The sequence below is a fragment of the Triturus cristatus genome, chromosome 1_2, assembly GCF_964204655.1.
Source record: "Triturus cristatus chromosome 1_2, aTriCri1.1, whole genome shotgun sequence".
Lineage (NCBI taxonomy): Eukaryota > Metazoa > Chordata > Amphibia > Caudata > Salamandridae > Triturus > Triturus cristatus.
The window spans coordinates 278,767,901-278,792,997 of record NC_140580.1 but is presented as its reverse complement, the minus strand read 5'-3'; the positions used below and the strand labels follow the sequence as shown (position 1 = coordinate 278,792,997).

At 48.6% G+C, this 25,097-nt stretch overlaps 1 pseudogene across 1 annotated transcript in view; it reads left to right on the top strand.

Annotated features, from left to right (window-relative positions):
* LOC146867158 (fascin-like) overlaps positions 1 to 25,097 on the top strand; it is a 190,687-nt pseudogene continuing 165,590 nt past the window's right edge. Inside the window, exon 1 of the transcript XR_014961091.1 lies at positions 1 to 845. The product of XR_014961091.1 is annotated as a fascin-like (transcript). The remainder of the gene's footprint in view (positions 846 to 25,097) is intronic.

The following is a 25,097-nucleotide window of genomic DNA, read 5'->3' as shown; positions in this document are numbered from 1 at the left end:
TGAAACAGGACATCCACGAGGGTGCACGTACATCCTAACATTCACACACACCTCGCTCCCCCATTTTGCAGCAGCAGCGCGCCCAGCAGCCCCCTCACCATGACCACCAACGACTCGATGCAGATCCAGTTCGGTCTCATCAACTGCGGCAACAAGTACCTGACGGCGGAGACCTTCGGCTTCAAGATCAACGCTTCTGCTTCTTCTTCATGCTGGTGGCCGATCTGGACGCTGGAGCAGGGGCCCGAGAACTCGACGTCCGTCTTCCTGCGCAGCCACCTGGGCCGCTACCTGGCCGCCGAGGAGCTGGCCCCCGAGTGCCGCTTCGCCATCGTGGCGCACGACGATGACCGCTGGTTGCTGCAGTCCGAGGCGCTACCTGGGCGGCAGCGAGGACCGCATCTGCTGCTTCGCACAGACCATGGGCACGGGCGAGCGCTGGAGCGTGCACCTGGCCATGCACCCGCAGGTCAACCTCTACAGCCTGAGCCGCAAGCGCTACGCACACCTGAGGGCCGCGCGCGCCGTGCCCTGGGCCGTGGACGCGCTCATCACCCTGCTCCTCCAGGAGCAGCGCTACAGCGTGCAGACGGCCGACCACCGCCTGCTGGCGCACGACGGCGGCCTGCGCGACGCCCCCGACCGCGCCACCGGCTACACGCTGGAGTTCCGCGCCGGCAAGTTGGCCTGTCGCGACTGCGAGGGCCGCTACCTGGCACCCTCGGGCCCCAGCGGCACGCTCAAGTCCAGCAAGAGCGGCAAGGACGAGCTCTTCGTGCTGGAGCAGAGCTACCCGCAGGTGGTGCTCAAGGCGGGCAACGACCGGAACGTGTCCACCCGGCAAGGTGAGGTGGTGACTGGGGACATGATTCTTCCACTTAATCCTACAACCGCTGAGGACTCCTGAAGCTAGCATATTTTTTGTCAGAACAATGAGTGATTATCCAGTCATCGCATGCTTCCTGCATGCTCACGTGCGCTGCAGTTATTTTTGGTTTTATTTATCTTGCTCTCATACAACAAAGCGATCGCTTTTGCGATCGCATGTTCTATACAGCACTGGCTACTACCAAACAAAACTTGTTTAATGAGTGAATGCCTCGTTTTACACGTATTGCCACGTGAAAGCCAAGCCTGCTGGCTTTGTCAATGCCTATTTAAAGTTAGAACGGTGCTGTGCTGCTCACTGTTGGCTTCAAACAAGTCGAGTCCGTTCATACCTAGGAGATGTTCAAAGCCACTGTATTTTAAGACCGTCACCTAATGCACAAACAGACTATGCAGGTGTGTGGCACAATTCAGAGGTTGTTTCATACGCAGTACGGCTTGCTCCGTGCACATGTAACGCTTAGGAAGTACTCCCCCCGACCCTGGCACACACTGGTCTGTCAACGCGACACCTGAACAAGAACACTTGAGGATACGTCCAGCGCCTCCCACTCAAAGGCGGAACCGATGACAAGCGGAACAATGGCGCGCGCCCTGGGGGGTGTTTCAAGAGTAGCTGAGAGCCGGCCTTCATCTACGCGATTAATCTTCTTAGTCAAGTCATGGACAAACATGGCGCTGCAGTGTGAGAACAAATACTCCACTGTACGATGATTGTTGTAAAGAATAGGGAAACTTTGTCAGGTTATAGAAGACTGCACACTTCATTTATGACAGCCTGCAGTGATAACAACTTTAATATCGGTGTCGGCTCAACATCCAGTGATTCTGGGCAGATCACTTAATCTCCCGTGCCTACCAAAGCAATGAATGTGTGTGTCCTTGTGTAAAGGAACTGGTGCTCATGTAATGTGGTCCAATACCTTCGGGTCGCGCTATACAACACAGAAAACAAGCATTTGCAATGCAATAGGTCTCGCAGTTACACGAGTTAAAGCTATTGGCATTGTAAATGACAATGCCAATAGGCATTGTTATTTGCAATGTCAGTAGCTCAAACTTGCGTAAATGCGAGACCTAATGCATTGCAAATGCTTGTTTCTTTCTGCTTCGAGCTGAGTTGTAAATATTGGCGAAAGTAAGAAAGCCCCTGAGTAACTATAGGGGCTCTGCCAGCAACACAAACGTTTACCTTCTGTAACCTCTATAGAAATATGTATTTCGTGTTTTCCTTAATATGGAAAACAGTTATTTACATCCTAAATAATAATCTAAAATGCAATGCCCTAAAAACTAATGTAAGTAAACAAGTCACATTACGCAATAAAATATTTAGCTAATATACTTGCAAAAACGAAACGTTGTTTGCTAGGACACTTTGAATGATTCCCCACTCTTAACAGATTTAGACGAAGTGTTCTCAAAAGAACTTTCTTCCGTGGCTAAACAAAAAAAATTATAATACAGGTAATTATAATCCAAGACGTATTCATTTGTAGCATGCAAGGGGGGAGTAAGTGATTTGCCCTGAATCACAGGATGTTCAGCAGACGCCCCAGGTTCGGAGCCGGCAATTCTGGCCGTTAAGCCACATCCTATCTTGGTTTGAGGTCTGTACTGCCAGGCAGAGCAGAGAGCGAGAGAGGGGGCTTGTCGATGGCTTAGGTGCTTTGTATGTTGGACAGGACAGTGTTTTCGGATATAACTTCCGAAGACAAGCCCTTAACCGCTGGCTGGACGCAGGCTGCTGCTGAGCTAGCAGCTCCTGTTTTACAGGCGCGCGCCCAGTCACTAGACCGCTGATGGTGGTCGGAGGCAGTCTACAAATTCAGGGAGCGGCGATGTAAGCTAGCCTGGGGGTGCAATAGACTTCATACGCACTGTTATCAGATGAAAAGCTAATAAACAACAGTGGGAGGGTTGAGGGGAGTGCGGCCCAGAGCAACCAAAGCGTATCCCTTGCCGGAGCGAGCCAGGGGCACCATGTGTTTGCGATGATTACTAACACATGGCGCCGCTCGCTCCCGCAAGGGAATCGCCACACGTGCACGCGTTGCCATTGAAGGCAATGGAACGCGTGCACGTTTTAGCCTGAAAAAGGCAATCAATGGCTAGAGGTCTCTTTCCTATGCAGCGCATGCGCGCTACGTAGGCTAGACCTAAAAATGCAGCGTCCGGCGATACTCAAGAGTTATACGTACAACTTTTCAAATGTAATTAAGATCGTGCCAAAATATCGTTGAGCAAATCGTTTTGTCAGATTTCTACGTGTGTCTCGCTGTTTCAAACAATATTTTATAGCAGGAATCTGGCATCAACGCAGAAGTGCAGGTAGGTCTGCTTAAAAAATCTTTGTCTAATTACCACGTTTGCCTAATTTAGCAACATCCATGCAAGTGAAGGTTGCGCAAGCGGTTTAGAGGCTACTTTCAATAAGCAGATTTACATTTAGAAAGGGCAACACTTGCAAGTATTTAAAAGGGATGTAAGTAGACAGTGGAGGATTTAACAGGAGGTAAGGGTGTAAATGCCCCCCTCCCCCCCCCCCCCCCCCCCCCCCCCCCCGGTTTGGCTTTTGAATGGGAATTTCCTGGTCCACCCCTGGAACCTGGCCGAAATGCAAGTGATAGCTGGAGGAAAGGATGGTGTTGTGCTCAGCGAAAACTGTGTGCAAATTCAAAACTGCGCTTTACCTATTTGGATGGACATTGATCTGAAACTGAGGCTTGAAAGCATCAATTCAACACATATCCTTGACAGTGAAGTCGATTTTGCTCCACAGTAACGACAGAGGGGCGTAAAGTTGCAAATCATGAAGGCTTTTATTAACAAATTAGTAAAGTTACAGTTTCAAATTGAATCAGTTGTGTCATACATCGGTAATTACCTGTATACAGCATATGTGAATATAATCCAGGCAAATCAAAATAGCAAATACAGGCTCAAGTTATTAAAAGACAGAATACGCAATTTAAACAGATTCGGTTCCCTTGAAAGGAACCTCCCTAATACGTAACTAAAGTTGCAGCAAAGTTGGGAATTCATAAGCAGCAGGTGTCAGCAAATACATCCCAAATAGAACCAAATGAAGCTTCCAATCAGAACAGGAAGAAATGTGCTTACTCGATAAGCTATCTTTATGAGCGGGGTTAAAAAGAGCATGGCGACTCAAGAGCAGGGAAAGGGACATCCACCTCTGAAAGTGGTCAGAAGTACGTCTAATTAACACACAACCAAACAATGTACTTCAGCTACAGATACATTGCATGGGTGCCATAAAGAGGGAGCCAATCAAATGTAAACATTCATGGTGAGCACAGTGACGGTCCATTTCACATGAGTAGCAGTTTCAGTCCCAGAGCCTCCAGAGATATCGGACAAAGGGGAGGACTTCTTTTTCTTCGACTACTTACTTCCACCAGTGCAAAAAGCTGGCATCCAAATCATTTAGTTGCAAGAAATGACTCTCAGGTACATTTCTAACAACAACATTACGGACTAACAAGATCACGGCATCTTTTGGTGCCTGGAACGTGAAAAAGATTATGCACAGCGAGCAGGTTTGCAACATTTCATTAAAATGGAGTTGGTCATCTGAGGTCGTCAATGTCTCCTGCTAAATTAATGTGAACATTTAGTGAGAAATTGGGTTGTTGGTTGAGGGGGTTGTGATCCCTTCTCACGCAAGCAGTGACAATCCTTATCAGAGTGAACCACAAAAAGCCACTAAATTTGCCTGCGTTAAACCCTGTGGTAGCTTGGCACAAAAGCAGTCAGGCTTAATTTAGGGGCAATGTGTAAAGTATTTATGCAACGCACAAACAGTAACAAAGTGAAAATACAACACAGGAAAAATCCCACACCAGTTTAGGAAAATAGAGTACAATTTAATTACAAACTTGACACCAAAATGACAAAAATCCAAGCAGTAGAATCATAGATATGGATTTTTAAAGGTTTTAGGCAAGTAGGGTGTCTATAAGCACATAGCGTTACTCACGGTCAACTGTTCGTGCAAGACTTGTGGAAAGTCACAAGTTCAGGCCGACTGCGACCAACCCTCTGAAAAACTTACCTTCTCAACATCTGGCACAAAGAGTTCAGTTTGTGCTGGAGCCGCAGGGAGAGTGTCGCGGATGGTCATCGCTGTAACGTGAGGAGCAGGCTAAGCGTCATGGATGGTCGTTGCTGTAGCATGAAGATCCTGTTGGGCATCATAAACTGTTGTTGCTGGAGCTTTATGTTGGTGGTCACCGTGGGCTATTCATGCTGTAGCGCGAAGTGCAGATTTCACTTTGCCAGTCGTCGCTGTAGCGCGAAGGACTGGGCTTACTAGAGCTTCGCATTGGTGGGTGGTGGGGGCGGCAATATCTTGGCTCAAATGGGCCAGTTCGCAGTCATGAAGAGCCCAAGGAGGAGATCAACTGAATGCCAAACCAAGGGTCCAGGACCTGGGAAGCACCTATTGAGAATCAGAAACTCACTCCAGCAGGGGCCAGCAGGGCTCAGGCATGTCCAGTTGCAGGTTCAGGCAGGCACACTTGCAGCAGGTCAGTTGTGCAGTTGCAGGGATGCCTCTGGAGCTTGTTATGTCCCTGTAGCAAAGAACAGGAGGTCAGTCAGCTGAGCCTTGGAGTCACTTCAGTCTGGGTTTAAGGGAACAGGTCTTCCTTCTCAGGCATCAGGGCTGGACTCTAGCAGGTCCAGTTGCAGGTCCAGGTAAGTCCAGCGCAGCAGGTCAGCTGTGCAGTCCTTCTTGTGTAGTATCCAAAGGTCCAGCCATGTACTGTAAAGTGGGTCTTAGTGTCCCAGTGTTATATCTGGTGCCAGCTTGGAAGTGGAGGAAATGTCTGGAGTTTTCTCCCCACAGGAGTGTCTGGAATTTTCTGTTCACAAGTAAATTAAATGTGCCATTTGGGTGCATCCCAACTTTACCATGTTTTAGAGGAGTGAGCACAATCACTTCAGCACTGGTTAGCAGTGGTAAAGGGCACAGAGTCCTAAAGCTAACAAAAACGAATTCATCAAAACTGAGGTGGGGAGCTAGGGGGAAAGGAAAATATTTTTGCGGGGAACCTGCCGTGAGGGCGAGCTCCAACACATACTCTGACTTCGGCTAATCAATAATGTAAAAATCACTCATTATATTCAATCTAAATATGAAATATAATGTGCATATAATGTAAAAATCACTCATTATATTCAATCTAAATATAAAATATCATGTGAATGATTATACAGGTTGATTTAGCATGTCATTAAAAGTAAATGAAAAATAGTGGCATTACATCACCAATTTCCCCCCACTAATGGCTCGCATATCCATCACACAAAACATCCAGCATTTTCCTTCATGACAATTCAGAAACCAATTGCTGTCCGCTGTTGCTTATGTCTTGATTCCTCCAAATCCTGTGACTTGTCATAAACACAACCTTGCCTTTCCTCCAATTATATTTCCTCTTGTTTCCTTTTCATTCCTTCACCCTCAGCCAATCTCTCTCCACCTTTATGTTTTACAGCCTCCTTCCATTTCATCAGCTTAAATCCCTTTACCATCAGAAACAAGCAAATCACACAAAGTTCAAGAATTAAATAGGTCTCAATATAGCATGTAGATGTCCACCACCAAGTCCACTAAGCCAATTGACTATAGCAGAAAATCCTTTTCCAATTGCTTGCCAGGCACTTGTCTCTTCCAGCTCTGTCTAGTCTTTAGATAGATTTGTGATACTTTTCACATATTTGTTTAATTCGCTGCTATCTGTCGCATAAGGATTGTATGGCTAGATTTGTAACATCTTACAAACTCCATCTTCCTTCATGAACAAGATGTCTAAAGAAAGCCTATTCTGCAAACCCATATCTCTAATAGCAATTAACTTTGTGTTAATGGCTAAAAGTGTGCCAGATATACTGGTGGTGAGTCTATCTACTAAAGTAGACAGCCTTCCAATTTTTACCTGCTATTTGTGAAGCACTATGTTTAGCTTTCCCAGGGAACCCAATTTTCTGGTTACACCTTGGGGATCACTAAAGCTAAGTGGCAGCTCTCAACCCAATCTTCATGAAGCTGGAACTAAGCATTCTTTCCACACACATAATAAATTCCAGTAATAACAGGGTCATTTCCAGTAAATATATGATCAGTATAACATAAGACTTCAAATCTATGTGAGCATTTGCTCCAAACCACCATCTGGGAATTTCAATCATTTTCCTTCCCAATAGAAATTAATTTTCAGCCGTATTCCAAGCATTTTATATTTCTCTTCTTCCTTTCCCCATGCCCCTCTTGATTTATCCCCTCTCTTCTTTGCTTCCGGGGAGAGGAGTTGGCCTAATGGCTAGGGCAGTCGACCCGAATCTGGGGATCTGGGTTCAAGTCTCAGCAATGACGCTGACCATCCTGTGATTGTGGGCAAATCACTTAATCTCCCTGTGCCTAACAAAAATGAATGTGTCCTAATGTAATGCAACTGGTGCTATGTAAAGAGCTCTGATACCCGATTCGGGTCAACTTCGCGCTATAAAAAAATAAAAAATGCAATGTCTTACCTTTTAGCTTATGAATCATCAACAAAGTCTTTTACCTCCTCACTCAACTTTCAGGCCATATTTTGTCTATAGACTCGGGAGGTGTCAAGCTTAACTTGTGACCTAAAGAAGCGGTACACAGTATGCATAGTTTTGGCCTTAGCATTAGGGTTTAAATGTTTGTACATAGGCAGCTCTGAAAGAACTACATCATAATTAGAAAAACAATATTCAAAATTAAGCTGATGATGCAAAGGACTCAAAATTATATTACAATATATACGTGAGTGTTATATGATGGTTGGTCATACTCTCTGCTGCAGATGCAGGCAGATGGGTACAAACATAACAAGCCTTTGCATGCATTAACGAGAATACTCATGCCAAAAGGTGAGAAAAACATTTGAAGTAAAATTTCCCTCAGAACTACCCTTATGCATCAGCTTCAAATCAATACTAGGCTGCTCTTCTACTAAGGCAGGGATAGGTTTAGCTTTAGGAGTAACTTGTTTTGCAGGGGAACTTAAACATATTGGTAAATGATTGCTACTATGACCACAATTGCTCTATGCTGGTTTAGTGAAAGGATCAACATGGTTTCTCATGAATCACAAAAGTAAAAAGTAAGACTCAAAAATAACTTAAGGCAAAAAAGTTATACTGGTCGCTTCTACTAGAGCATATCGGCAAAACTGTTGAATTGTTCGCAATGAATATCAAGTCCAGCTGCTTCAAAATTGATCCTTAACGCTCCATCAATCTTCTTCTAAAATGGCACCCCAACTCTTCTACTGGAGCCTGGGCCCTAAAGGTCATCATAAAGTTCAATCTAAATGTTTAATCGCTTATAAATTTCAGTTGACTTTATATCACTCAAAATCAAAAATCAGTCAGAGTCAAAATGAGGCAGCTTTAATCATGTAGGTTTTTTAGAAACAATCTGTTGGTCCCCAATCTCAAATATTCTCAAGACAGCCTCACTTTCAGCAAAGTAGATCCATCAGCAGCTGAGTATCTCCGACTAGGTAGTTGTGTTCTTCTCGATCGTCTGACTAATGGCTATTCAATGTTGCTGTCAGTTAGAAATTATGTTTCTGGTTGGCACACATATGCACCCTGTCCAAGCAGAAACCACAATCATAGAAAGGGCAAGTCAGATAAACACCATAAATTAACCTTTGTTCACCCTCTGGTAGCTTAGCACAGAGCAGTCAGGCTTAACTTTTAAGAGGCGATGTGTAAAGTCTGAGAAAGTGCCCTCTTTCCTGCATGGTATGCCCCCACTTTTTGCTACATTGCTGATGTGCTTTGACTGAGTGTGCCCTGGGCTCCTGCTAATCAGGTACCCAGGACCTACGTTCCTTCCCTAAAATTGCATTGAAGCCTAAACCCAATTGGCATCTCTGGCCACATGTCAGACCCTGGTAAATTGTACCACAGGTACCCAGGGCACTGTGACCAGAGAAGGCCTCTAAGGGATGCAGCACTTATTGTGCCACCCTTAGAGGTCCTGTACACTGACACACACACACTGCCTTTGCAGGCTGCGTGTCTTGGTGCAGAACAAAGTGAAGAGTAGACATGGCACACATCTCTGTGTGCCATGCCCACAAAATACTGCCGTGGCATAGATCAGTCACCCCTCTGGCCGGGTGCACTATACCAGAGGTGAGGGTACAGGGGTATGAGCCCTGTACCCCTACAGTGCCCAAGTCCATTATTGGGCATTGTAAGTGCAGTGCTGCCATTAAGAGTATATGGTGCTGGGAGTTTGTCATTACGAACTCCACAACACCATAATGGGTACACTGAAGACTGGGAAGTTTGGTATCAGACTTCCCAGCACATTAAACCCGCACTGATGCCAGCGTGGGATTTAATGTAAAATGCACAACAGAGGGCATCTTAGAGATTCCCCTGAAACTCGACCAACTTCTAGTGACCTGACTGAGTGGCTGCTTAGGCTGCCACCAACAGATATGTTTCTGGACCCCTGGGTCAAGTGCCTGCTGCTCTCGGGGGCCTGAAACAATGCACATCCTGGGACGAGGTGCCAGGCCTCCTCCCCCAGGATGGGCAGGATTCCCAAAGGGGAAGCTTCAAAGGCATGCCGCCTTTGTGAGCCTCCCCAAGACCATTTGCTGCTTTCAGCAACTGGTTCCCACTGGTTCTACCACCCACTTTGGGTGGGAGAACCGGAGGGAAAAATAAGTGCGGGAAGAGGTGTGCCCACCATCTTGAGGATGGGAGGACCTAGCCAACCAGGGACAGGCTCCTGCTCCCCTCCCACTAGAGGGTGGCAAGATAGGGGGTGTACCCACCCGAGGGAAGGGACCCAGCGGTCCCTGCCCTTAACATACCTGTAACGCCCCAAAATCTAGAATTTAGGGGGCACCCTGAACCTTGCTTCCTCAGATCCAGAAACAACAAGAAGAAAAGAAGGACAGAACAGCTGTGCGGCCAGCTAACAAGAGGAATACGCCCACTGACTTGGCCCCAGCCCTACCGGCCTGTCTCCCCTCAAACTTGCTCCTGCGAAATCCCGGTGTGTCCTGCAGCCAGCAACCTCAAAAATCCCGGAGGACCTGCCTGCCTTCACTTCCAAAGCCTGCATCTCCTGTGAACACCGATTTGTTCAAACTGCAACCCTTGGCAGCAGCCGGAGACCACGAATCCAGCCCACTCTGCACCCACCAAACCTGGCTCGAACTCGAGTGGAAAAACACCACGAGGAGGTCACCCCGGTGATTCTGACCCAAGGTCCGGCGACTCCTGACCTGCCTCAAGCCTCCAGCCGATGCCTGCAGTCTAAATCCAGAAGGGCCCCCTAACCGCGACCAGGAGCTGGTAAGAAGATCCAACCCCAAAAGGCACCCCTGCACCCAATGCCCCACGGCCTTGTGTGCCCAAATGGACAATGCCTAACCAACCCTTAACTTCACAACTTACCTCTCCAAGTGGTGGTCGCACCCAGAAGTCCTTCGTCTGAGGGGGCACCTTTTGTGCTACTTTGTTTCCCCATATGCCCTGACCTAAACCCTTGGAGCTTTGCTCCAACAACCCAGTGGCCTGCTTGCCAGCAGCCACCAACCGGAGGCCCCCCATCCCCCATTGGATAACATTGGGCCTCAACACTCTGCACCCGGCTGCCCTAGTGCCGCTGAGGGTGCAACAACAGTGCATCACTGACCCTGGAGGACCCTTGAGTCTAACCCCAGAACCTTAACTCTCACAGTTGATTGCTTACCTGTGAACCTATAACCTGTTTTTCCTCCATAGGATAACATTGACAATTTTCTTCCAAAAAGTTTCCAAGTGTGAAAAATGAAATCTAAAAATATTCTATAAAAATTGTACTAATAACCAAAACATATTTACTTACCTGTTTGCAGGAAATGCCCCAGTGCTGAATCTAGGTATCCAGCACTGAGTTAGAAAAGTAATGTAAAAAGTAATTTACCTGTGATTTACTGAAAAAGCCTATTCATTTCAATGTACTGTATTTGCTAAGTGTTGCAACCTACTGCATCCTCTGTAAATCAAACAAAGTACAATTATTATTGCATTTTCAAACTGTTCTATTTTCAGCAACTTATTACTGAAAAGTATTTAATGCTTACCTGTGCCAGGCTTGCTTTGTTCTAAAAATAAAACAACTGTATATTTTTTATAGAAAAACAATTGGCCTAGAGTTCATTTCTTGAGTGGGTGAATTCATTTGCTGACTGAGTGTGTACATCAAATGCTTAACACTGTCCTCTGATACTCCCTTACTACCCGACCACTCTACCACAAGTAGAGAGTAAGGTTCTATTTAAATGTAACCTCTGCCTACCTCTGTGGTCACCTGGACTCTATACATACTATATCTCATTTTGGTGTAGTATATATAGAACCAGTTTCCTACAAAAAGTATTTGTGCTACATTTTAAATAGTAACACAGTGAAAACACCACAAAATACTCCACACCGTTTATAAAACTACTTGTTATTTTTATAAACAGAACAACAAAAATCCATTACATAGAAGTCAACATAATAGTTTTTAAAGATTAAATGTAAAAATAGCACTGAGAAGCAATAAGTGTCTATGGGGGTTTCTGGCCGTGCTGGACCAGGGCAAAGTTTAGAGTTCAGGCCAACCACGATGGAGTGCGGGCTAGACACAGGAGCCACACAAGGCCAGTTGAACAAGTACCTTGATCCTGGTCGAAACAGTGATATGCGTCGTACAGCCGAGCGATGGGTCGGTGTTAATCAGGCAGTCAAGGTGATGTGCTGATTTTCATCACACAGTGGTTGCGAAGCGCCAGTTCCGAAGGTGGTGCCCGAGCTGAGAGTTGTTGGTTCCATAGAAGAGTCTCCTGGTTTCTCCACGCAGTCGAGGGGATGCGTCGATCTTCCCACACTGCACTGCAGCTTTGCATTGGCTCCGATGCGTCGGTTCCGAGTGCAATGCGTTGATTCTGCCCCTGCAACAGTGAAAATGCGTCAGTCCTGCTACAAGCAGACCGGAGATGCGTTGGTTGGACTGGAGCAAGTACATGGGTCCACTACCAATGGACCAGGCACAGGAGCAGGTGGTGAGACTTTAATATCCCTGAGTCTCAAAAACAGGAGGCAAGACAACACGCCCTTGGAGATCACTCTGGGTTCAAGCAGTGTCCAGTTCTTTCTCAGCAGGATCAGAGGGAAGCAGGCAGCAGGGCAGCACAGCAGAAATACAGCACTTCCAGAGTAGTAGTACAGCAGAATGACAGTCCTTATAGCAGCACAGCAGTTTCCTCTTGACAGAGTTTCTTTACAGGTCCAGAAGTGTCTGAGTTGGTGGGGTTAGAGACCCAGTACTTATACCCAGTTGTGGCCTTGAAGTGGAGCTGACTTCAAAGAAGGGTCTTGGAAGTGCACTGAGGTCCTTTTTTCCTAGCCCTGGCTCCAGACTCACTACAGTGGGGTAATCAACCCTTTGTGTGGGGTCAGGACACTGCATATTCAGGTGTAAGTGTCAGCTCCTCCCTTTAATTCTGCCCATGATGAGCCATCAGGATTCATATGGGCACTCATACAAAACCTAATCTTCTTTTGTGTGTGGCTGTCTAAAGTGAATGCACAAAGTCAAGCTGTCACCCACTCCAGACATGTATTGGAGGCAGGCTGCAGGCACACAGAGATTTAAGAGCAGAGAAATTACAACTTTTTAAAAGGGGTATTTCTGAAATAGTAATGTTAGATCCTACTTTACCAGCAAAGAGGATGTTCATTACTATTCCAATGATATAAAACATAACAGAGCTGATTCTTCCCAAGCAGGAATTACAGCTTAAAAGTGTAATAAGGAATTTCAAATGTTAACCTATGAGAGGGGTTGGCCACACAGAAGTGAAAACCGATCGGGGTGTTTTTCAATACTATGACATGCAAAACTTGACAGTACATGTACAAGCTTTTACTTACACAGAACCCTGCCCTATGGACTATCTAGAGCCTACCTTAGGGGTGACTTATGAGCAATAAAATGGGAGGTTAAGGCCTGTCAAGGGGTTTTAAATGCCAAGTTGACATGGAAGCAAAACTGCACACACAGGCTCTGCAGTGGCAGGCCTGAGACATGTTTAAAGGGCAACTTGTGTGGGTGGCACAATAAATGCTGTAGACCCACTAATAGCATTTAAGTTACAGGCCCTGGCACAGGTATTGAACTCCACTCGGGACTTATATGTAAATGTAATATTCCTTTTGAGTATGAGCCAATGTTACCATGTTTAGAGGAAACAGCACATGCACTTTAGCACTGGTTAGCTGTGGTAAAGTGCCCAGACTCCTAAAGCCAACAAAAACGAGGAGGAAGAGGAAGGCAAGAAGTTTGGGGTGACCCTTCATAGAGGGACATTTTCCAACACTGTCACTTTGCTCACTGGTCTCTGTCTCTTCATTGATAGTGCCTGGGATATGTTACTCAGATATGGAAACTCTCCATCTTTCTCTCTTCCTTGTCCACCTTTCGTTTCTTGCCCACCCTTCCTTTGACACCACTGCTAGTCCCTTCTCCAGCTTCAGAGACTGTTCTCACCTGCTTCTTCAGCACAGGTCTCTAAGGCTACTTTCGACTAAATCACCACAGCCCCTGCACTTGACTCAGGTTGACTTTGCGACACTTGTGCGCACTCGTATTCTTCTCCCTCTGACCTCTCCTGTTGCACTAGGTTTAGCATTTGAGAGTTAGTAGTGGCCTTCACCACTTCTTCTCCAGCTTGTCTCGTTCTCCAGGTGTGGGAGGCAGGAATCCAGTTTGGAAGGCCTCCACATTCAACAGCAGTGTTCGTGACCAAGATCACTTGATAAGTGCCATGCCAGTGGGGAGCCAGGCATGACTTCCTCATGTGCTTCTTCACTGAAACGCAGTTGCCAGGACTGAGGTCATAGCACTGTTCTTGCCTTGGAAGGGGAGTCGCCAACTCAACAGAATGCACCACATCAGCTATGCCTTTACAGCAGCCAAGAATCAAATCATCTGTAATATTCACCAGCTCTGTTGCACGCACAGCAGGAAGTCTCATTGCTCTGCCCATGAGGATTTCATGAGGGGACAATCTGGTCCTCCAATCCTGGATGCTTCTCAGACTCATCGGTACTAATGGAAGGGCATGAGGCCATTTTCAAGACGTGGATGTAGACATTCTAGCAAGATGGAAGTTCAGCATGCCATTTACTTGCTACACTATGCCTGAAGCCTCAGGTCTGTAACTACAGTGGAACCTCTGATTAGCCTGTAAAGTTGCACAAAAAAGTTTCAACACCTCATTCTTGAAGTGATTTCCATGATCTGATAACAGAGAAACCATGATCCCAAATCGAGGGACCAAATCTATTAGCAACAGTTTCTGTCATTTCTCCTAGTAAGGTAGGCCTCAACCCATTGGAAAAAGAATAAAACTACCACCATAATGTAGTGTAGCCAATTACAAACAGATATCTTGACAAAATTAAGTTGCATACGAATGAAAGGACCAGCTGATCTTCCTATGTGACTTATGAAGACTACAATTCTCCTTTCTGCATTTAGCTTTTGGGAAGTAGCGCACCTGTGACATAACCCAGCTGCAACTAAATGGAACCTTGGGATAGTTCAGGAAAAGCAAAAGAGACGAATCATGTGTTTCTCGACCGTCTCTGATCCACCTCTCATGCTCACACTCTGGTGCTTCTTCTGGCAGTCTCCTTACCTCTTCCCCGTCTCCACAACAGTCAGTAAAAGGCTCCTAGAAGTGTCACACTCTGATTTATTTTAATAGTCTCCATTGAAGGGGCAAGGTCCATGAGCACAATATCTGGCTATTTCTTTTGTGTAGCGGTTTCCAGAGGTCACAAATTCATTTCCACTCTTGTGTGCTGCAACCTTCACAAGAGCTACTTCAACAGACATTTGCACTGTGTCAAGGAGACCCATACCATGCTGCCCATTCCGAATGGGGAAGCCAGACGAGGTCATGAAAGCCTGTGGGATCAAAACTGTGTGAAGTTGTGGACAACGCCAAACCCATACTGACTATCAATATAAATGGTGACTCTACATTTTGAGAGACACAAAAGGCTCTAGTAAGAGTGATCAGTTCAGCCACTTGTACTGAGGTTACATTACACAAACAGGAGGCTTCCACTACACCTTCATAGATGCAAATTGAATGAGCTGCTTTCAAAATCCTTCTTTCATCTCTGAAGCAAGAGCCGTCTACAAACAACATATAATCAGGCTCTTCCAGAGGGACCTCTCGAATATTAGGCTTTGGCTTGGTACACAATTCTGTTAAGGCATGTGTCATCAACCCCAGCATAATTTTCATCAGCAACAGGTATTGGCAACAATGTGGCTTGTTTGGGACAGGAGTACCTCCGCAGTGTGATGTTCTCTCCAGAGAGGTTATCCTGCTCATACTTTGTAAGTTTGCTATTGGTAATGTGTTGTGTTTGAGTACTGGTGACTAAGATTGATACAGAATGGGGGACCATAACTCTAAGTGGGTGTCCCATGACTAGGCATTCACATTGCTGAATGCTGTCACCAACTGGGGCCACAACCTTTAGACAACTAGGCAACACTGCAGCTACTGGGTCAAGAGTGGCTGAGAAATAGGCATCAAGTCGTATGGAATTTCTATGCTTTTGGGTCTGTACTGACAGGGAGCACCTTTCCCTCTCTAAACAATATAGTATGAATGGCTTCTCATAATCTGGCATTCTTAGAGCTGGGGCACGATAGAGACTTTCTCTCGGCTCGAGAAGGCATGCTAACATTTGTTGTTCCATTGTAGTAGAATAGACACATCTTTGTGTGGAAACCTTTGTAGAGGGTTTCCACAAGCGTTGGTTTCTTCCTGAGGGTGAGGGGACGTCGCCCCCGCCCTCTGTGACACTAAACATTGCCATTTTATTTGTCAAGTTTTGCAGCGCAGCAGCCTGCAGCCAGGATTAGTGCCAATTGGCAGCAGAGGAGGCCTGGTGGAGCAAGATAGACCCTCCAAAGTGTGCATATCACTTTGGCCGGCTCTCTTGAGCTGGCCAAAGTGACATCTGCACTTTGCAGCTCTCCATTCAGCTGTCTTAGACAGCTGGGTGAGACCAAGTACAGGTATAAAGGGCCTGAAGGAGCTTGCAGGCAAGATACCATAGATTTGTAGAATGACTTGGCTGAAAACGGACATAAGGTGGCCCATATAAATTATAGTACTGCCTGAAAGAAGTCATGTATCTAGGACATGACATTGAGAAAGGAGCAAGAAAATTGTTTCAAAGGAGATTCCCTGCTGTATTGCAAATGAACCCTCTCAAAATGCATAAGTCAAGCTGGTCCTGGGACTAGTGGGCTACTGTCATCAGTGGACTCCAAACTTTTCCTTAGTGGAAACCAGGGGCGGCTGGCACGTATATTCACGGTGGGGTGGGCAACTAAGTGGTGGGTGGGTGGGTGCAAGCATGCAGGCAAGGCGGGTGGCAAATATTAAAAGATAAAGTCACTTACTTTGCCTGCTGCATGTCCGATGTCTTCTAAGGTCCCTCCGCTGTCGGCTCCCTGGGCTCCAGACTCCAGGAAGTTTTGCTAACCAATCCTGGTGCTGCTCTTGACAGCATGAGAGCAGCACCAGGATTGGATGGCGCATCCTGGCTAGAAAGTCCTTGAGGCCCTTTAGGTCTGTGCTTGGTCTCCACTTAGCTGAATCCCAAACTAATATGGGCAATGATTCCTCCATTAATGTGCTCTTATTAAGAATTAAAGCTCAACAGAAGGACACTGTGAAGTGTCTATTGTTTCATGGAACATTGACGGCCTTTCAAATAAAAGGGGTAATAGTACATGACTTAACTATATAACCAATCGCTAGATACTTTGTCTACAAGAAACATGGGCGACCCAAACTTTTGACATTCTGGGCTTTTTGTCTGTCACAACCCCGGGGATTCCATCTGCGGCAGGAAGGGTGGAAAGAGGTTTGAAGGTCTATATTTCAGTTTTACTGCATGTTAAATTCAAAAGGACTTTTATATGCTGACCTTTCTACCCAATGCATTTGATCGAGGCAGATACTACCCTGATTCCGTAATAATCAACTTTTACAACAATAGGTTTGGCGCCAAATACTCTGAGGTGGCCACTAATTTGCAAAGCAATTTCGATCAATTCCTAGGCAGGAGGGGTTGGGATGTGCTTCTTCTGTGGGTTGGTGATTTTATCACTAAACTATGTACCTCCTCGGAAGAGGAAGTCTGCGAAGTTCTAAATACACCTGGAACGCTCAAAGGCATTTTTCGCACAATGAATATGGGAAAGTCCTGAATAGTACATTAGTGAAATACAATCTGAGATTTGCCAATGATACCCTGAAGACTGGCTCTATTTGTGAGCCTACATTTACAGGAATAAGTGCAACCTCCACTATAGATTTCATCTTGGAATCGTCAAACTCCTTGACACTTTTTTGAGGACCTCAATGTTAGGACCCATTTTCTAAGTGACCACAACCCCCTTGTATTAATCTTGCATTTGTATACGCAAAATACTGTAAAAAAAAATAACAAATATAGGAGCAGCTATGCCAAATGAGGTGAGAATAAAATGAACGGGAATGAATCCTGTTACTCTCACTGCTGTATTAGTTAAAGAGAATAGGCCTGATATAAATATTTGTTTATGTGATGATTATAATCATGGTCATGCGATTGAATCTTGTGAGTCTATCTGTGCATCCTTTAATAGAATGCTTACAAAACACGTCAGGGAGAACAAGAGCAATTCCAATGGCTAGTTTAAGGAAGAATGCAGGAAGGCCTTAAAAGTTCTAAAGTGCACACTTCATAAGTAACGAAAGGATAAAGAACAACACCATTGCTGCAGGTAAAGGTACAAACTAGCACTGGCAAAGAGGAAGAAAGAAGTTCAGGGGGAAGCCTGCACCGTGTTGGTACAGGCAAGTAACACCAGGAATGATGCTCTGTTCTGGAAAGCAGTCAATTTACCTTTTTGCTAGAGAAAACAAATATCTCCAATGTGTTGCAGTGATATCCCCAGATTGCTAGAACACACTTTTGGTAAATTGTTTACTCCATTGATGAAATGCCCAATAATGAGGCCAGAGTTATAGCCTACAAACAGCTAAATAAGGGATCATTCAGACTCACCCTCCAAGAAGTGATTAAAATTCTAAAAGCACGGGGAAGGAGCCTAGCGCGCATCCAAGATGGTCGCGTGAGCACAGGGCTCCCCGGACCCTTTCTGCTCCTCGGAATTTATCCTGAGAATATCCTGACGTGGTTTATGGAATCTGGGAGATGAAGACCAGCTGAGCACATATCTCTTTTCAAAAATCAAATCGGACCTGGGAATCCTGAGTTGTCGTCGTCGGAACTTTTGGGACCCACCCGACGGAGGTGACCGGGGTGAAGGTGACCCGTGGGGCCGGGCTGCAATTGAACAACAGCGGCTTCAGCGCGGTGCCAGTTGCCGATCCACCGCTTTCGGTTTCGGTTTTGGACTTCAGCAGACCAGCTGGCGGGTGCGCTCGGGGTGGCGAGGTGCTTCCTGGGCCTCTGCACGAGGTTTTCCTCCACCTGCCACTGGAGTGCCTATCGCCTCGGACCCCCTATACCGACATTTTGTGGTCTTCTTGCTGGTGCCCTTACACCTCTTGATTGGAGGTCCCCTTGAGTGACCGTGTTCACATGGGGGGCAAAGGGGGTCCCGAGGGGCGCAAGACCAAGGCCTCCCTCCGCGGGGGAGCGGTCCAGAGCAACAACATGGACCGCTACACCCAGGGCAGAGGGTCCCCTGGCGCTGCTGGCCTCCCCCCGGACGCTGCAGGGGGAGGCATGACCGTCTCTACGGAACTTTCCCTGCAGGACATTATGGGCGCCATTGCTGGCATCAGGGAAACCATCGCCACGCAATACGAGGCCCTGGCCCGTAAGATCGACACTGTCGCGATTGATGTCACCCTGATCCGGACCGACCTCTCCAAAACTAACGAGAGGGTCCAGGCCCTCGATACACGGACCTCCACCCTCGGTGCGGAGGTGTCGGATCTGCGGGCCGCGCTTGGAGACATCAGGGTGGTCAACGATCATATGGCCCGGCGGCTTGAGGACTTCGAGGGACGGGCCCGACGCAACAACATCCGCGTCATAGGTGTACCGGAGTCCTCCGACAGCCGCCCGGTTGACCTCGTGGTCGAGGAACTTATCCTGCAACAGTTGTCCCCGGCTGGCCTAAGTAAGTTCTTTGCCGTGGAGCGGGCCCATCGAGTTCCGGGCGGTCGGCCACGGCCGGGGGCCCCCCCGAGGCCTATCGTGGCCAAACTGTTCCACTACAGGGACCGCGACGCTATTCTGCAGGCCTCACGGACCCACGGCCCGGTTCGTCACGAGAACTCGACCATCAATTTTTATCCGGACTTCACGCAACTGGTCCAGAAACAGCGGATGGGATTCCAAGGGGTGAAGCGTCGTCTCCGCGAGCTGGGCCTAAAGTATTCGATGCTCTACCCTGCAAAACTCCGAGTGGAACATGGGGATCGGACAGCCTTTTTTGACTCTCCTGTGGCCGCAAGTGACTGGCTGGACTCGCTGCCGGACGGAGGTGGCCGTCCCGGACCCTCTGCGGGCACCGCAGGTGACGGGTCCCCTTTAGAATGACTTTTGGTCCTTGATTTTGCCGTTTTGCACTGTTCAGTTGGGTCTTACTTCTTTTGTATATTGTGTTTCACCAGGACCTGTGAGGGGGGCGGGCGGGGACGGGTCCCTTTCCTCCTCCGGGGTCTTTTCGTAGAATGGGGTTAGTGGGGCGACAGGCACACTGCAAGTTGGGGGGGTTTTTTGGCCCGCAGGGGTGCAGGGTGGGGGGAGTTGGACTTGGGGTGGGGTTGGGGGGGAGGAGGGGTTGTTTTGTTGTGTGTTTTTTGTTTACAGGGCGAGGTATTGATTTTTGTCCACATCTGGGAACTGTGCTGCAGGCTGGGGGACCCTTGATCTATTGGAGGGGATGGGGGGGGACGGGTTGAGGCTTATGTCATGGAACGTCAATGGGTTGGGGGACCGTATCAAGCGGGGTGTAGTGCTGCAATATTTGCGTCGTTTGACTCCAGATGTGGTGTTTCTCCAGGAGACGCATCTGGTTGGTAATGTTTGTCATGCAATGAACAGGGGGGGATACCGCCTCGTAGCCCATTCTGGTTTCACAACTGGTTCCAGGGGGGTGGGCATTCTCCTGCGAACCTCCCTTCCGGTGGAGATCACTAAGATAGTCTCGGATGACAGAGGGCGCTATGTGTGCTTGATTGGGAGGTGGGAGGGGCAGCCCCTTACCCTGGTTTCAGTCTACGGCCCCCCGGGCCTCCAGAACTCCACCTTCACTGACTTGGGTCGAATGCTGCTTGACCTTCCGGACAGCCTCCTGCTCATGGGCGGGGACTTTAATTCTGTGGTTTCGGGTGAACTGGATCGTCACCCACCAAGGACCCTCCCCGCTGCCCAGGCATGGCTGGGTGGGATGTTGGAGACCTTCGGCCTGGTGGATAGTTGGAGATTAATGCATCCGACCCAATGTCAGTTCACCTTTCACTCGGGGGCGCATGGGAGTCTCTCTAGGTTGGACTACTTCCTTATGCCCGCGGCGCAGACTGGTCGGATTCGAGAGGTCAGGCACCTGGCGCGGGGTATCTCCGACCATTCTCCGCTGTGGCTTCTTTTTGACACCGGGTCGCGGTCTGCAGGGCGGATCGCTCCCATTAACCCATGGTACCTGCGAGACCCTACGACTCGCGACAGCCTGGTTAAGGCTATGGACCAATACTTCCTTGATAACGAGGGGTCGGTGTCGTCTGCAATGTCCCTGTGGGAAGCCTTTAAAACCGTGATCCGCGGACACGCCCTCTCCCAGATAGTGGTGGCTAAGAAGGTCAAGAGTGAGGCAGTGGTGAAGCTGGAGACTGACATCTCGGGGCTGGAGTCGGCCTTGGAGGCGAATGTCACTCCGGACGGGCTCCATGCCCTTAGCCTGAAACAGTTTGAATATAGGTCCCTGGTCACTGACGCGGCCAAAACTATGTATAGGGAGCAGCAGGGTCGACTGTACGACGCCGGGGACAAGGCGGGAAAGTTGATTGCGTGGCTGGACAAAAAGGAGAGAGTGAATCGTGTGGTCCCGGAGTTGCGTGCTGCGGATGGTGTGTGTGTGACTGAGCCGGATGAGATTGTGGAATGTTTCGCCGACCACCTCCGGGCTGTGTACTCCCCAGTGACTGACAGGGATGAGGACGACTCTCGCCTTCTACTGAGGGATATTGCCTTGCCCGGCCTGTCCGTTGAGGACCGTGAGCGGCTGGACGCCCCCTTGTCGGCGGATGAAATAGCGACCGCGATCCGCTCCCTTCGCTCGGGCAAGGCTATGGGTCCCAACGGTCTGCCCATTGAGCTATATAAATTGCGCCCTGATAAGCTTGCGCCCTTCCTCAGTCGCATGTTCCGTGAGTCTCTTACGGCGGGTTCCCTTCCGGCCGACCAGCGTTTGGCCACGATAGTCGTGATCCCCAAGGAGGGCAAGCCGCGAGACCGCTGTACTTCTTACCGGCCTATTTCACTGCTAAATGCAGAGCCTAAAATCCTGGCGAAAGTCCTTGCCAATCGTTTGTTGAGCGTCGTGTGCGATCTTATTCATCCGGACCAATGCGGCTTCATCCCGCACCGCAACACCGCTCTTAACTTGCGGCGTCTTCACGGCGCCCTTGCCAGGGCGGAGCTCCTCTCCGAACCGGCCGTGCTGGTTTCTTTGGATGCCACGATGGCTTTTGACACCATCGAGTGGCCATTCCTCTGGGCTGTCTTGGCTAAATTTGGCTTTGGGGAATGATTTATTGGCTGGGTGAAGCTTCTTTACACGGGACCCATGGCTCAGGTGGTGGTGAATGGGCGGGTCTCTCGGCCCTTTGCCCTCGGCAGGGGCACGAGGCAGGGGTGCCCGTTGTCCCCTTTGCTCTTTGCTCTCGCCCTGGAGCCACTCGCTGCTTGGCTCCGCTGGGAGCCCTCGCTTAGGGGGATCCGGTGGGCCCCGGGCTTTGAAGATCGGGTCTCGCTGTATGCGGACGATATTCTCCTGTATCTCACCTCACCGCGGCAGTCGCTCAACGTCCTCTTTGACGTTCTGACTTCCTTTGGGAACAATTCGGGTCTCACGATCAATTGGTCTAAATCCTGCGTCTATCCTATCTCTGGTGGTCCTCCTCTCCTGCCGCCTCGGCTTCCGATCCAAATATCTCTGAGCGGCTTTAAGTACCTGGGGATATACGTTTCGCTGGACCCGGTGGCTCGCTATGAGCAGAATCTCCTGCGTCCACTTCGGCGATTGCGGGAGGACACGGCCCGGTGGTGCAGGCTGCCACTGTCCCCGCTGGGTCGGGCCGCGCTGTTCAAAATGATGTCCCTTCCCAGGTTCCTCTATGCACTCCAGAACTCCTTCGGCGTTATCCCAGTGGCCTACTTTCGGGAGGTGGAGAGCCTGCAGAGGAGACTGGTGTGGGACGGGCGGGCGCGTATTGCTCTTGCTAAGCTTACTCTCCCCTGGTACGACGGGGGCATCGCGCTTCCTGACATTCGCAGGTACTATTGGGCCTCGCAGCTATCGGCCATTAACCATGCCACGTATGCGCCTGGCTTGAATCCGGCGTATGAGATGGACAAGTTCCTGCTTCCCGGCGGGAACTATAACAGGGCACTTTACTCCCGCTCGGCTGGCCGGACCCTTACGGGTCCTACTAAGATTGCGGTACGGACCTGGAGGGCTGCCACTGCGGCCACGGGCTGGAGTGAGCGACTAACATGTGCTACTCCTTTGTTTGCCTCCGACCGCCTGGGCAGCCTCTGGACTACGAAGGGGTTTGACCAGTGGGATACGATTGGTATCAGCAAAGTGGGAGACCTGTGGCATAAGGGCACGGTTAAGACTTTCGCGGTGCTCCAGGCCGAATACGAGCTTACGGACAGGGAGTTCTTCCGCTATGCCCAGGTTCGACACGCCCTGCTCTCGGTCTTTGGGGAGGGGACCAAGATCCCGGTTTCCTCGCCCCTCGAGGACCGCATACTTGACGGACATGTCCCTGACAGTACTATTTCTTTAACTTATAAAAAACTGATTAATCATCGGGCTGACCTTTTTGTGCGCCTCCGGGAGGCTTGGACGGGGGATGGGGTGGAATTGGACGACGAGGACTGGCAGTCTGCACTGTCGTCCCCCAAGGAGGTCGCCATTCCAGCCCGTCTCCGGTTGGTACAGCTTAAGATTCTTCACCGGGTGTATGTGACGGGTCCTCGCTTGGTCTCGATGGGATTTTCCGACGACGGGCTCTGTAGGCGGGGTTGTGGGCTCAGCGCCACCTTTCTCCATATCCTGTGGGAGTGCCGCGAGGTGGCGGACTACTGGCGCCGGGTCCATACGGTTATGGGACAGGTCACTGGGGTTGTGCTGCTGCCGGAGGTGCGTCGCTGTGTCCTGAATGTGTGGGAGCCCAATGATTACAGCGCGGCTCAGACTCGGTGGGCGGCCCTGGGGAACATGATTGCCAAGAGAGATATAGCGCAGCTTTGGGGCGCCCAACGGCCGCCCACCGTGTCAGTATGGAAGGAGAATATGGACTGGTGTATGTTCAGGGAGAAGACTGTGTATGTGGCCCGTGGTAAGCCGGGGGCATGGGGTAGAATCTGGGGGCAATGGAATGCGTATCGCGGGGGTATCTGTACGCCCCCCCTGGTGGACACCGATATCTCCATGTCCCCCTGACCCTTGATGGTTCCTGGCACCTTTTGGAATAACTACATATGGACGTTCATCTCCCTTGACCCCCCCCCCCCCCCCCGTCCCCAGCCTCCCGGTACTCCTTCCTTTTGCCGGCTGCTTAATGGTCTGAACTGGAGTTCCCCGGAGGAAGCCTGACCCGCACTGTTTGCCCTTATGCCTCGCCTTTTGTTTTTCTTTTAGTTTTTGTGTCTGTTGGACTTAAGTCTCCTGTTCCTTTAGAAATATCCGGAGCCACTACGGGGCTGAGCCCCGGGAATTGACTGCAGCCTTGATAAGGGTATATTTCATTCTGTACCTAGCGGCCGGCCCTGGTGGTTGTAGGCCCGTGCTTGTAACCGAATTATTGTTCAATAAAAATTTTATTAAAAAAAAAAAAAAAAAAAAAAATTCTAAAAGCATAGATGAAAGTAGAAGGTCACAGGATCAGATTGTGTGATGTACCCCAATGTACCCCAATCTAGGCCTAGGTAGCTGCACAACCTTTTACCTACATTTGCCCTACCTTGCTTTGCATAACCTTTCTAGCACTGACCTTTTACCCAGTTATGTGCTGAATAAAAGTTGATCGGTTTCCTTGAAACTAGCCTCATTTATTATGCATGAGGAGTCTTAGAAAAGTCCCTGCATGTAAAGTACATAACAGGATTAACATACTCTGTATAAAAGTCATGGTCATCTTCCTCCTAGGGCAAAAGCACTACTTTGCATAATTGCAGGTATTGATTTAGGCTCATTGTCATAATCATACTCCCAACATATCGATTGTGTAAGGAACCCCAAGGTTATCTTTATGGTATAAAAGAACCATAGCAACACTTGATACATGGAGGAAAAGCTTCCATGCTGACACAAGACGCTGAGGTCCCTGCATGCAGAAGCTCCAGCACGTAGTAGTCTCACATCCCTCGCGGGGTGTCCAACTCAAGATCAGGGAGGGGGACCTTTGTCTCTCCCATCAGGTAATGGGGTTGGCTCTTTCCTAGGGGATTCTTGACTTTACACTCATATACATGCTAGGTACACTTAGGTACACTTAGGTAGGGTTTGCATCGTCGGAGTATTCTTGATTACCATCATGTATCTATAAGCCTGCATATATTCACTGTTTTAGCACCATGGTAGAATTTTACCTTTTATTTACTCTATTGTTGCTTGTAATCTTATACATTTGCTTCTATCCAATGGTTGTCACAGCAAACATGTTTTATACTAGAACCTAACCGCGACCAGGAGCTGGTAAGAAGATCCAACCCCAAAAGGCACCCCTGCACCCAATGCCCCACGGCCTTGTGTGCCCAAATGGACAATGCCTAACCAACCCTTAACTTCACAACTTACC